At 45.6% G+C, this 14,118-nt stretch overlaps 1 protein-coding gene across 26 annotated transcripts in view; it reads right to left on the bottom strand.

Annotated features, from left to right (window-relative positions):
* Positions 1–14,118, bottom strand: part of LOC119436989 (long-chain-fatty-acid--CoA ligase 5) — a 184,140-nt gene that overhangs the window by 95,841 nt on the left and 74,181 nt on the right. Inside the window, exon 1 of one of the 26 annotated variants that reach the window (XM_049660172.1) lies at positions 11,254–11,342. The exons of 24 other annotated variants lie outside the window; for them this stretch is intronic. The gene's annotated coding sequence lies outside the window, so the exon portion shown is untranslated. Of the gene's footprint in view, positions 1–11,253; positions 11,343–14,118 lie in introns of those variants that run through there. One more of the 26 variants, XM_037704042.2, reaches the window with a different exon arrangement.

The raw sequence follows: 14,118 nt of genomic DNA on the forward strand, positions 1-14,118 counted from the left end.
AGTAATGCGATTAAGAGAACAAATATAAAACATCATTAGCTTAGAGAGGCCCAAAATGCTCATTCAGGCAGCCACCGTCGAGTTTGACGCGCCCCATAGTGAAATAGCAGTAGTCAGAGCACGCTTTATGGTTATGTTAGCAGTCTGCACTGGAAATCGCAGTCATGCCATAGCGAGTGGTGGTGAAATAGCAGCAGACAACACCAAACTGCCACTGTCAGCAGCTTGAATGCCAAAGCACATTCATGTGGTTGCATTCTTTATTTTGTTATCTGGCTCACACAAGTAATGCGATTAAGAGAACAAATATAAAACATTAGCTTAGAGAGGCCCAAACTGCTCATTCAGGCAGGCACCGTTGAGTTTGCCGCGCCCCATAGTGAAATTAGTCTGAGCACGCTTTATGGCTCCATTAGCAGTCTGCACTGAAAATTAAAGTGTTGTCATAGCCAATTTTCAATTTATTAATCTGACTCGAGCAAGTAATGCGAATGCAAGCACAATTATTAACGTGATTAACTTTGCTAGCATTTTTGTGTCATATTTACATACCGGAAAAAAGTTGAATGTGTTTTAGTGAGTCACTTTGTTCATTACAAGCCGTAGGCAAAGTGACGGACAGATTCAGACAGTGATATTGGGGAATAAATGGTGAAAGTTGCAAAAGCTCTCACAGCACTGCTTCGCTGGACTCCATTCACTAGAAAACTGCATTTGTAATGATGAAAGCGTCATGACAGGAAATGATACCCCACTGCACAATGTTATATATGTGTACCACTACATGTAACGGGCAGCAAAACCATCTGTTTATAAAGACTGAATGCAACAACATAGCAAGGTGCTGTTTCACAATATGGCACCTTTTCATGTGCACTTCTGGTAAGCTACCGTATGCACTGATGCATAAACACATTAACAGGGGAAAGAGACGAAGTAACTGTGCAAGCCACGTGATGCTTTTAACATTTTGTATCTGTCAATGTTTCTGTTGTCACAGCTGATAGAACTTTCTTTGGTGCAAGTTGATTAATCACGTTGCAGCAACAGCACAAGAAGCAAGGTCAGAATAGTAGGAGAAAACAAAGCAAGGTGGCAGACTGAGGAGGCAAGGTAGACAAGAGAGAATAGCTTTAATGACATCGAAGAGACCAGCCCTGCTATTCACAGGACTTGGTGCGTTGAATGAGACGAGTTAATGGAATTGTCGAAAGTCGTGGCTGCAGCATGCTTACAAGAACAAATGCAAAAATAAAAGGATAGAAATAGGAACAAATACATACACGCACGGAAGAACTCACATTTTCACACACATGAACACAAACGTGAGCGCGAAAACCAAGATCTAAAATACAAAAAAGGGCAAAATAACAAATATACACAAACACACAAGAAAACACACACACACATTTAACGCAGACACGAGTAGAACTATTGGGAGTCAGTTCACAAGCAGCTGTGCCTACTTTGTCGTACTTCTTTTTAATGTACATATTGGCTCTGTTGCATTCAGTGTCATGGGAATTTTTTAGTAGCGACATATCACGACAAATCGCAAAGCTGTGTTGTGGGAAAGCAAGTCGAGCGCTGACAGCACAACTTATGCGCGATTGTGTCACAGCAGGCTTTCTACTACAGCTTGCGCGTGCAGTGAGCGAAGAGTTCTAAGCCACACAGCGACGCGAATTCATGCCAAGCTCCCTTGCAACGGCACCAGTGTATCAGTCATAATTTTAAATTAGCATTCAGGCTGACATTAAGGAAACAAACACTGCTTCCAAACGCCTGACCGTTAACGATCCAATGACATTCGCTCAAGCAGCGCGTGTTAGTCACTGATTGTTAGCATTGGTAGAAAGCAATCAATCGACGGTGCTACACAACACTCGAACGACGCCGCTAGACGCTCGGCTATCTTATCACACTGCTGCCAACGATCGGGCGTTTGCACGCTGAGCTGGCAGCAACGAATCTTTGCGTTGGAGGTTGCTTTCACAAATCTTTTCTGTTGAGAAACGCGCAGGTTGGTTTCATCCGCGCACGCTTTTCTCATTTATCCTGATAATGGTTTTGCTCCATCACTTCACCACGTCCGACGAGAAACGCAGGGGCACAGTACACAAACACACCCGCCGCTCACAGTAGGTGCCATACTTTGGCGAACTCTCCTCGTCGTAACTTCACTTAGGAGCAAAAGAAAACACCACGGAACAAACACGTACGATGTTTGTTTGCAGCGGTATGCCGCCGCGGGATCTTGTTTCCACACGAAGCGCAGCGCAGCGCCACCGATGTTCGCTGCAATCTTTCTTCGCCGACTCAAGGCTCAGAACAAACGCACGCGGCACAAATTGTGCATCGTAAGCTCACAATAATATTTCCGGCATGACAGACCACCACAAACAATTCGAATTCACTCTGACGAAGGGAGACGCACAGAGCTGACGCGACTCGGCCCAGTTCGAAGCGAGGGCGGCCATGTTAGGCATGTTCTCCGTCGGCGGGGACACCGGCCGTCCGGCTCATGACGTCACCTGAAGTGCGCGCCTATTGGTGCCGGCTCGTGTCCATCCGCCTTTGAGGGACAAATGCCGCTGTCTTCTAAAGTTGTATCCGACTATAGAACCATAGAAAAAGCTATCGCTGAACAATTCATCAATTATTCATCCGATTCATTGATAATTATTCAAATTTTTGAACTCATCAATCAATCGATTAAATTCGCGAGACCACCAAGTGAACAAAAGCAAGCGTGCCCATATACAGGGCGCTTTCATTTTAGCTGCACCTAGCTGCACCAACTTTCTGTGGCAGATAGCACAATTCCAACCCTTGATCAAAATTACTCGACGAGGCGGTATTGGCTTTACAAAAATCAACACGCTTAATTGAGTAATAAGCATAACTACGCTAATTATTTTCTAAAGTTATTTAATAGCGTTCGTGAATTAACATCACATTGATCATACGTCACATTAGTTTCGTTGCAACTCAACCTTTGCTGAACTGACTTTTAGGCTTGTAGCGCAGCTCAGAACGAGCAAAAAGTAAGGTGGAAGGAGTAATAAAGAAAAGGAACGGAGAACAGCGTGAGCTGCGCTACAAGCCAAAAGTCACGGCATACCAACTCGCCCAAACAGCTACGCTTTTGACCCTCATTTACAGTTAAACGGGCCCCTTTCTAGCTACAACTCGTGACCCGCGTATATGGTATACTGTTCCGCTCATTGCGGCAACTGTGGGCTAAAGCCCGCGTGCTTTGCTGTGCTGATTTAGTTTGTTCTTATGCGTAGCTGTACGTGCATGTTAAGAAGTTGCGCCACCCTGTAATTAGTGGCTGTGTCCTCCCTACGTGTCCTTTTATGGTACTTGAATAAACAAAATACGGCAGATATTTCAATCAACAAATTGCAGCTAGTCAGTACGAAAGGCATAGCGATTTAAAACGAATCCTCGGGACTATATACGCCACTTTCGAGATAATTTTAACAAAGTGTCCGACGAAATGCATTGGCGTTATATATAGTTACTTTGGTGCTTCAATGCATAAAGCAGCATTTTCTTTAAAAATAAGTGGTACAACAGCGCGTTTTTAACCGCAAGTTTCACGGCACACAGTATCTCGAAACATGTACGATCCTGGGAAAGTCATTCCCCCGCAAGTGGATACGCCTCGCAAACTCACTGGCTATACAATTCGTAAATGGCAATATGCGCCGTGGAGTAATTACACAGTTAATTACCGTAACTATGTTAATTATTCAACGAAGCATTCATTTGCCGTAGACGCAATGGCGACCTCATCGAGTAATTTAGATCAAGGGTTGGAATTGCGCTACCTGCCACAGGAAACTTTAAAAAAGAAATTTGGTGCGGCTGCAAGAAAAAGAAAAACACCCAGTTCATTTCGCGTTCCGCCATCCCTATAGCAGCGCTATATTACGTGCAGTTATGTCCTGGAGCCTCTGGAAACGCCATTAGGCGAAAACTGCAAGCATATGAAACACTATAAAATTAATATGTAATTCTTTTTCCTTTCTCTTCTGTTTAAGTGTCATCTTCTCCGCGTACAGCCAATGGTTGACAGGACAGCTGCTCAGCATAACGTGTGTAGTTTCGTTTAAGTCACCGGCATGTAATTAACACGACTAATAACACGAATCAACTGCGTAACTGAATGTTAATGGATAATTTTGCCTTTAAACCATACCCAGCGTTAATAAAATTTTAGTACGTACGCTCTATAGATACTGTTAACTGAAGTAAGAAATTTCTCTTCAAAGGCTGCGCACTATACTAAGAGTACAAGTCTGTTTCGGAAACTGCCTCCTGCCTCCAATGTTTAACGGGCAAAACATGAGGGCCATAGTCCGCTGCTGATCTCTGGCCTAACAAGGTAAAAAAAAAAAAAAATCGACGTCCTAAAGCAACAGGACAGGGTAGAGAAGGTAGCTCCGAATTAACTTCAACCACCAGGAGGGGGGGGGGATTCTTTAATGTGCACCTAAAGGGTAAAAAGTACACGATCGTTATTGCATTCCGCTCTCATCGAAACGCGGCCGCCGCGTCCAGGAATCGCACCCGCGACCTCGTGCTTAACAGCAGAACGCTGTTGAGTACGAATATATACAGGGTGTTTCAGCGAACACTTTCAAAATTTATTTAAGGTTGCCTGTGGCAGATAGCTCCATTCTAGTCAATGAGCTGGTCTACTCGAAGAGGCGGACATTACATGCACAAAATTCACTAATTAAGTCTTAACTAATTACCTGAGGGCCCATATTGCAGTTTACAAATTGTAGCCGTGTAGTTCGCAAGGCGGTTCCACTTGGAACGAATTCTCGGGATGACACCAGTTTCGAGATATTAATTCCCCAACGTAGCGGAGAAATGCATTGGCGTTCCAGTTAATTTTGTGCCTCAATGCCTAAAGGGACGTTTCGTTTAGTTTAAGTTAATTTTGTGCCTCAATGCCTAAAGGGACGTTTCGTTAAGAAACTAACAGAAACGCGAATGCATTTCTCCGCAAAGTTTGCGAATTAATATCCCGAAACTGGTGTCATCCCGAGAATTCGTTCCAAGTGAATCCGCCTTGCGAACTCCACGGCTACAATTTGTAAATTGCAATATAGGCCATCAGGTAATTAGTTAAAAACTTAATTAGTAATTTTTGTTAATTATTCCATTATTCATTTCAATTTCTTGTGCAAGTAATGTCCGCCTCTTCGAGTAGACCAGCTCATGAACTAGAATTGTGCTATCTGCCACAGGCAACCTTTAAGAATCTTTGAAAGTGTTCTCTGAAACACCCTGTATATATGTCTGTGTGCACATTGCAAGGCGCAAGAACGTCCTTTCCAACGCACGTACGCAATTTAACCCCAGCAACGTATGAATGCGCATCGGTAGGCTGAACACTCACGAACCGACAAGCTTCGTAGACCGAGGCGAACGCGTGCTAATGTCCAACGCAGAAGCCGAAGTGTCGGCACGTCTTCTCCGTTCGTGAACGCGCCCAACATGACGAAACGTCACCGTATAAGGTCGCGCTTGAAGAGAGATCTCAACTCCGGAGAGTACACGGCATACACCGATAAGGAACGCACACAGCGATAACGCCGGGCAAACATTGACCGCACTCACACTTGGAGAGCAAACAAGAATTCGAGGCGCGTGTGTCATCGCAATCAATCATTGTAGCGGGTTAAAAAGGGAACCGCTTTAGGTATTATGCGAAAAGCACGAGCATTCGAAACAGTATACAGGCTCGATCGCAAAGGCATGCAGAACACTAGCAAAGCGGAACATGCGCGGTCGAAATTCAGTCCTCGTATACGTGTGAAACTTCGAAGAACGCCGATCATCTCCCTATAGAGCCGTTTGCGTTTTTTTTTTTTTTTTTTTTTTTTTTGCGTTCCGCCTCCATCGGGATGCGGCCGCCGCGGCCGCGTTCGAGCCCGCGATCACGTAACGCCCATATATATATATATATATATATATATATATATATATATATATATATATAGGGGCTTTACGATCAAGAGCTCAGTGGCGCAACCTCATATAGCCACCGAGCTACCGCGGCGGTTCCATTGCATCGCTCGCGCATTTATAGCAGTGTGGCACCGGTACGGCGTCCGGTGCATATCGTACAGCACGTTCCAGTTTTAAAGGAAACAGCTAAAAGGTAATGAATGCATTGAAACGGCAACGTTTTTTTTTTTTTTTTCCGACTAGGTCGCCAGAAAGTGGCCTATATTATGAAGGCCGGCCCGCACGAGGCGAACAACCGGTGTCAAAACGGTGAACTTCGCACGCGGCGAACACATGGCGGTAAACGCGAGCCAATCGGGAGGCGTCACTCCACTCCTGGCCAAGGCTTCGTTCCCGCGGCGTGGCGTTCATTGCGCCATCGCAGGCAGTTTGCCGCCGTTTGATTTATCCGCAAAAATAACGCTTATAACCGTTCACAACGTCCTTTTTTTTTCTTCTAGCGCAACAAGTACAGACTTTTTTTTTTTTTCGTGTTAATTTCCACCATGGCAGTCCCACCTTACGCCTGCCACATCGCGTCTCAATAACGTTCGCCGCTTGATCGTCACATGAGGTACGGTGCAGCGAAGATCCATCCATCCGTCTCGCTAGATTTTCTGACGCGCGGAACTTCGTCGAGAAAATTTGTTCATGCTTGAGGACACGTGCTTTTTAGGCCCCCGGACGCATGCACGTACACTCGTGAGCAAAAGTATACGGGCCAGGGACGTAATCGATGGCCGAAAACTAATTATGTATTGCCTTTAAGAAAGTGTGTGCCTTCTCTGGGGCTTCTTGTGCGCTGTGGCACGCGAGTTTGTGGGTCCATAAAGAGCTGGATTTGCTATAGCGGCTGTGCCATATACATATAGCGACACCCGCTATAGCACTTGACAGTGTATAACAGAGGAGGGAAAAGTTTACCGCTATGCTAAGGCTTTCTCGCGCAGATGCAATGATTTATGTACTCGGTTATCCGACAGCTTTGCGCTTTCCCTTAAAGAGAGAAGTCAGCAAGAAAAAAAAAAAAGAATGAAAAAAAGGTTACATGAAAAGGTTACATCCACTATCGCGTGGGCGGGCGCGCAAAGTGTGGTGCTCGCAGAGAGGTGCGTTGCGGTAGGTTCGCCTATAGCGCACGATAACGACTCACAGCATTAGCGCCATCCTATAACGCTCCTCTCAAATGATGAAAACGTATACGTCACACATTTTGGGGCCGACACATGGGACAACTCGTATATTCACATTCGGTACGCCTCAAACACACAAAGTGGCATAACTGCCGCAAAAATCCCACACACAACAGGTGAAAGAAACACATTGCCGGGTGTGTGTGCATGTTTCTTTCACCTTTCGTGTACGATATTTGCGGCAATTATGTCACGCAGCAAGAACCAACTAGGCCAAGAGCAAGGGCTATTGAAACACGCGAAAATACGGAAATAAAGCTTGCCGCTGTATAATTTTTCTCGTTCAATTTAGATTGCCGTATACCAATGGTTCATGAAATTTTCATTGAACCCTTAGAGGGACACTAAAAAGAAAAAAAAAAACATCAGTTTAGACAAATAAAGCATTTTCTTCAAAACTTTAATGTCATTAATTTCACGCAAAGGAGTCGAATGCCAGAAGAGAAAAGAAAAAGTCAGTTTTTTTTTTTTTTTTTTTTTTTTTTTTTTTTTTTTTTAACCTCTAGCTCTGGTATAAGTCAGTGTGTTGTCACGGATTTCAAAGTGTTTTCTCGTATTAGATTGCGGCTCGGCATAGGGACATTGCGGCTCGGCAAAAGTTCTTGAAACTCGGAAAGTATTTCGCCATATTTAGTCCATACTTACTGATCATAAATTAACTAGTCCCGAAGGAATGCCACCAAAATCCACGACGTCACGGCGCGCTCGTTCGGCAACACTAAGCCGCCTGCCTTTCGTTTTTACGTCTTGGGTTTCTCTACAATATACACGATAACTGTTCAACTGCGTATGCATTTCTGTTTACCCAACGAGGAAAACCGTCCGTCCGTCCCGTAAGACTATCGCTTTAAAGATAGGGCCCGCAGCAGCGAGTGAATTCACCTTTGTGCTGCCTCTCGCTTTAACGCCACCTAAGCGGCGAGAACACAGCGCTCACGAAGCTATCAGCGCTCGCCGAATTGTGATCCCCCCTCGCAGGTCGCTTTCGAGATAGGGGCCCGCGCGTCTCTCTTCAACGTGAACTAAGCGGTGAGAACACAGAGCACGCGAAGCTATCAGCAGTCGGTGCTCTCTGTCGCCATCGCAAATCGCTTTCAAGATACGGCCCGCGCGGCCGCGCCATACGCCGCCGGAGTACGGTTGATCACGGGTCATAATGGTTCGACCCGGAGAGATAAGGCGCAAAAGAGCGATAACGGCTAATAATGATCGGAACGTCATCAGCGCCCCTGGTGCCACCACCTGCAGTAGTCTGCCTGCGTCATCAATTCGCCTTGCGCCGCCGTCCGCAGCAGTTCGTGTCGCCGCAGCGCTGTCGTTTGTACTATGGCGCTCAGTATATGAGCTACACCGCGGGAGCGCGTGGCCAAGCGCACTGCAAGGTTGTACAGTGGCGCCAATCGGGACGTGTTTTCGAGTTATCAGGGGAGGGCTTGGCTGTTCCTGCGAGTGTGCGCATCGCCTCCACTTGCTTGCTTTCACCCTCGCCTTCCTTTATTTGGAGAGCCAGGCTAGATCTCACCTTGTCTTTTGAAGCTCGACTTGTCGAGCACGAAGTTTGGGCGTCAAGCCACGGCGGCAGTTATTTTTGAAGCTGCTATCAACACAGGGCGAAGCGAAGAGAGGGTGAAAGCAAGCAAGTGGAGGCGATGTGCACTCGCAGGAACAGCCAAAACCTCCCCTGATAACTCGGTAACACGTCCCGATCGGCGCCATTGTACAACCTTACAGTGCGCTTGGCCACGCGAACCCGCGGTGTAGCTCATACTGAGCGCGATGGTACTGGTCGGATCAAGTTTCATAAAGTTGATAATGACAGCGGGCTGCGTGGAGATAAGCAAGTGGCACAATGCTTACACATACTTAGACAACTCCAAGGAGTTTCTGCGAAACTTAGTGGGATTGTAGAAGGGTAATTTACTAATACAGCTCCACTTATATTTCTCTCTAGTGTGTCTTTATACTTTAATAAAGCAATCGCCGAAATTGGAAAGAAAAGATAACGGAGAAAAAAAATACGGATTGAGCTGGACATTCGACAAGCTATAAATTTCATGTTACGCCAAGCGGGTAATTCGTAACCTTAGCTTCGGTTAAAGCCACGTAATAGAAGACCGCGATGTACAACTTTATGTATTGTATTATATCAACTTTTTCCATATCAAATGTACTGACAGTGGTAACCGTGATAGCTTTAGCAGCTGATTAGGATTAAGTACGACGCACTGGAGAGAATGCAGCAGGCAGACGTCCGAGCGCGGACTTGAGCACGCGCTTGAGGCAAACCAGTAATGCTGCAAGCTTAAATCCTTCAGAACTATTTTTCGCGACTAGCATATACTTATGAAACGTTGAAAGCGTGGTTCACTACGCTGCTACTAGTATTTGGCTTTTTTTTTTTTTTCTTTTAATATTTTCTCGTATAGCAGTTGGCTAAAAGCCTAAACGTGCAACCAGTGTCCTCAGACTGGAAATTCTACATCAAGAGCGTGAAAGGACACTGAGCAGAAATATGTTTAAGCTAGACCGACAGATAACAGTTCCCGAATTTCAAATGCGTCGTACTGTGACGGGAGGCTTGGTACTTCCAGAAAGATGTAAAATGCAGGTAGCGACGCCACATCGAAATTGCAGCACCAGCGGCCCGTGACGTCATGGATTTTGGCAGCGTGTCGTCGAAGCTAGTAAGTAACATTTGTTTTTTCAAGGGGGGGGGGGGGGGAACTCGACGATTACGATACTCCTAGGGAAATTCGAGCGCAGCTCTATAATTTTCATTTCGCGATATATTTGCTGGCGCGGACAATGTCTCGCGCGGCACGTTCCAAACAGAGCGAAGTGTGGCGCGTGGGCGCGATTCACAGCAGCCGCCGCCGATAAACCTACCAGACGACGCACGCTACTCTGGCGCCATCTCGGTAGCCATCGTCGCCGTACTCCGCTTTTCTTCTCACGCTTTCGCCATACCCTCCTCCGCGTTCCCCCCACCTCATGGTTCCGCTGCACTCTTCTCTCCGCTTTCCTCCTGCACGCCTTTCATCCCCCGCTGCGCTCCGCGCTCGCTTTCATATTTCGCTGTGCTCGTTGGCTCGGTTACGCCGCCGCCGCCGAAGCTCGCCGTAGTAACGGGCTAAAAGCTGCGCTCTAAAAAGCGTTACCTTACACCCCAAAATACACAAGAAAGCCAACCTGCCAACCGCTGAGAAGTTCTTGAACAAAAACAACACTTTGCGTATATGAAAATAACGTCGAAATCACAACGTCATTATGACGTCATTGGCGCCGCAGCTTGGCCGAGAGAATCGAAAAAGAGAAGTTTGGTTTTTAATTCTCTCCGCTAAGAAGCAATACCTTCCGTCAAAGAAAAACAAACATCATAAAGACTAGCCTATCAGTACAAACTGGGTTGGGGCTTCGCTACAGGTCCCGCCTCTTGACATCGCGTCACCCCATCATGCGCGTATATTTCGCCGCTCACGCACCGCGGCTGCTAGCGCTTGCTGAAAAATACATACGCACACGCACACGCAAAAAAAAAGCTTTAGCGACCGTACTGCGATGCGCTCCGCTTAGAACTTCTCGCGCGTCCAAACCGCGCCGCCGATGGCTGAAGCTGTCACGTCACATTTTTTTTAGCTGTCTTGCGAGCGGTACAAACCAATTTTCGAGAGAAAAAATCCGTTTTGGCTCTAGAATGAAGCATAATTCGTTCTCACTAACGAAAAGTTAACTATACGAAATACTGCTCGGCAAGCCTTTAGCACAATTTTTTTTACGTTACAAACGGTGACCTTATACACCGTGCGACGCCTGAACTTCCGAAGTCACGATTGGCTGCAAGTTCGAAGGTGGCGTCGATAGCAGCCTTTCACGCAGTTTTTTTTTTTTTTTCGGCCGCAAAACTCCACTGCTGCTCTCAGTAAAAGCGGTACCATTTGCTTCTTTTTTTCTTTTTCAGAAGCATAAACTAGCAGTCGACTATAGCTGATACGAGTATTCCTCGAAGCTCGCCATCCGGGTGACTTACATTCAGTCTCGGGCTGCCTGTCCTGCGCGCAGTGGTCATCTTGAGCAGTGCGCACGCTGAGGCGGTTCTAGAAGTGGCGCCAGCGCGCGAGCTAGTGTTTTTATATATGTGCGTGTGTGCCAGCTGTGCCCAGACGAAACGAGATAGCCACAATCGCAGCGTCGCCTCGCAATCGCTGCTTCCCTTCGCGCGGGGCGCGTTCCGCGATGCGGATCACCATTTCAGCAGAAGGGCCTCCCATGCGGCGAACGACTCCTTTTTTTATACGAGACCCACTGCTTCCGGTCTATCCGGTGTATCCGCATCAGGCAACGCCAGTATACAATAGAATCGCAAAAAAAAAAAAAAAAAAAAAAGCAGGCTCGAAGATAGACAAAGACGACCGGGCACGGCAGAAACGTGGGATTCGCACGGTGAATTCCGCAACCACGGCATCAGAAAAGGTCGAGATAAGCTCGCAAGTGTGGCGAACGAGCTTATCTCGGCTCCCCCTTCTCCGGTTACAACCTCATCATAGAAATGTCAACGACACCTGTTAATGCTGTGCATAAGACAACAAAACCAAATTCCGACTCGAATATATATATATATATATATATATATATGCTTACAATAATCGCATTAATAAGCGCTGTGTTCACGTCAACGCAAAGAAGAAAACTAGGCCAAGAGCAAGTGCTATTGAAACACGCGAAAATACGGAAATAAAGCTTGCCGCTGTATCATTTTTCTCGTTCAATTTAGATATGGCTACATAGCACCCAGAACTACAAATCATGTGAAGCAGGTTACAAGAAACGAACGATAGCATTCACGTCAGTGTGTCGAATGTCCTGTCTTCTTCGATCCACACATTTTTTTTTTTAACTTGCCTATGGCAGGTTGCGCAATCCTCAGTTGCGTTACTTGAAGTGCATTATTTGGCGCAACGAATGATATGATGAGTTATATAAACTAAGGTGCATGAATTAAATGCTTAAAGATGAGTGAGGCACACATTACAATGGGGGAACTGATTCCTATCAGTGATGAGGCTTGAGGGCATGTACATTTAGTAGGAATCCCGAGACTAAAGCATCAGCTTTGTTATAAGCGTCCACCAATTGTACCGAAATGCAAATGAGTTCCGTGTATTTTTGCCCCACAGCAGGCAAGGGAGGCTTTCAGGGGAAAGTGCGTGGAAATCCAACGTATGGGAAGCCATATTGATGACGTATAGTACAGCTCGAAACTGTCGCTAAGTTCAGGATTCTCCCTAAATGGGCATGCTTTGCACACTGAGCTGCTCATTCAATTCCACAGCTACATGTGCCCTAAGGTAATTATTGAAAACTCATTGATAAACTGGTATTTTGTTCATCAGTTACTTCACGCTTTCATTTGTCGCGCACGTATTGTGCGCATCTTGAACTAGTACTGAAGAGGCGGAATTGCGGAAGGTTGGCGCAATGTAATTTATTTTCGTCCATTCGGCACAATATATATAATTTTTTCCTTAATTTGGGATAGCCAAAATACACTGTGTAAAAACGCCTTCTGCAGTGGGAGAAGACATGGATACGCATGACAGGCCGAATCACTGTGGCGCCTAACCACGTTGCAATTCTGCCACGAATTTACACACACTTAAAATGTCTCATCAAATCGGAAGTGAAACAGCGGAAGAGATCGGCAGCCCGTGTTACGGCGGTTTGGAAAAAAACGAACCCTAGTGAGCTCGAAGCCGAGGCATTGCGAAAGAGCCCTCGTGTCCACCGAGGAACGTAAACGGGCACTCTATGACCCAGCTCCAAATTACTTACGCACGTAATTAAACGCCAGAACAAATGCCACCAAGCTGCTGACCTCGTTTGCGATGATGATGCCTTATTTAATGGCACAAGCCCACTGTGCGGGCTATAGGCCACGAACCGGGAGGTATAATATGATAATAGAGAAGGGAAAATAAATGAGTAATCGCAAATGAGAAACCGATAATAAATGAAGTAAAATAGTATATAACAAGGTAGTCAGCCTTGCATAGACAGGAATGATAAGAAACTTATTAAAGAAATACCTAAAGGATAGACGTAAAGAATGAGTAAGTTAAATTTTGAAATAATAATACATAGTATTATTACTGTGAATTTGTGTTTTTGCTATTTGAATTTTCTAAATTGATAATTTATTGTAGGAGAGATAAATCAATCATGGAAAATATTAATAAGGCAATCTTTCTGTGTCATAAATGGCTCGGCAAACGTTCCTGTGGCTGTAAACTAATACCGTTGCTCCAAGTAAGAGTGCTACAGTACTGTATAAAGGCAGTCCTAGATTACGAAGTGGCATTTCTAAACATCGTTTTCGTTGAGTCTAAGACCGCCGACACGATAGCAAAAGTGATCCATGGATTCCAATTCTCATTGCAGAGGAAGCATAAAGGTGATACCGACAGACCACATCTGTAAAAGTACATATTTAGTGGTGGAATACGGCAACGCAGCCTTCTAAATGGTATTTCGAATTGTCGGTTAGGACACCATTGTCGGTTCCAAGAATAGTTTAGATGCATAAAGTCCGCAGATTTTCTAATGAGAGGCTTTTTCTGCCTTCGGTCAAAGCTGCAGTGATATGCGCAGTGGCCGGCAGCACGGACCATCACCGGAACATTTAAAGAAGCTCGTGCGAGAGAATCAGCTATTTCATTAAGAGCTAATGCACACAACGAGTTCAAAGCTGTCAAGCTTGTAGACGCGTTAAGCGCGCTGCATACAGAAAGAGAATCTGGCAATAACTCTTGTAGCATAATAGGGTAACTTTCGCAAAGCAAGAACTGTTGCCAGGAATTCCGCCTGAAAAAATTACGTATAATCTGGCAGGCGAAAT

The sequence above is a fragment of the Dermacentor silvarum genome, chromosome 1 (genome assembly GCF_013339745.2).
Source record: "Dermacentor silvarum isolate Dsil-2018 chromosome 1, BIME_Dsil_1.4, whole genome shotgun sequence".
Taxonomy (NCBI): Eukaryota; Metazoa; Arthropoda; class Arachnida; order Ixodida; family Ixodidae; genus Dermacentor; species Dermacentor silvarum.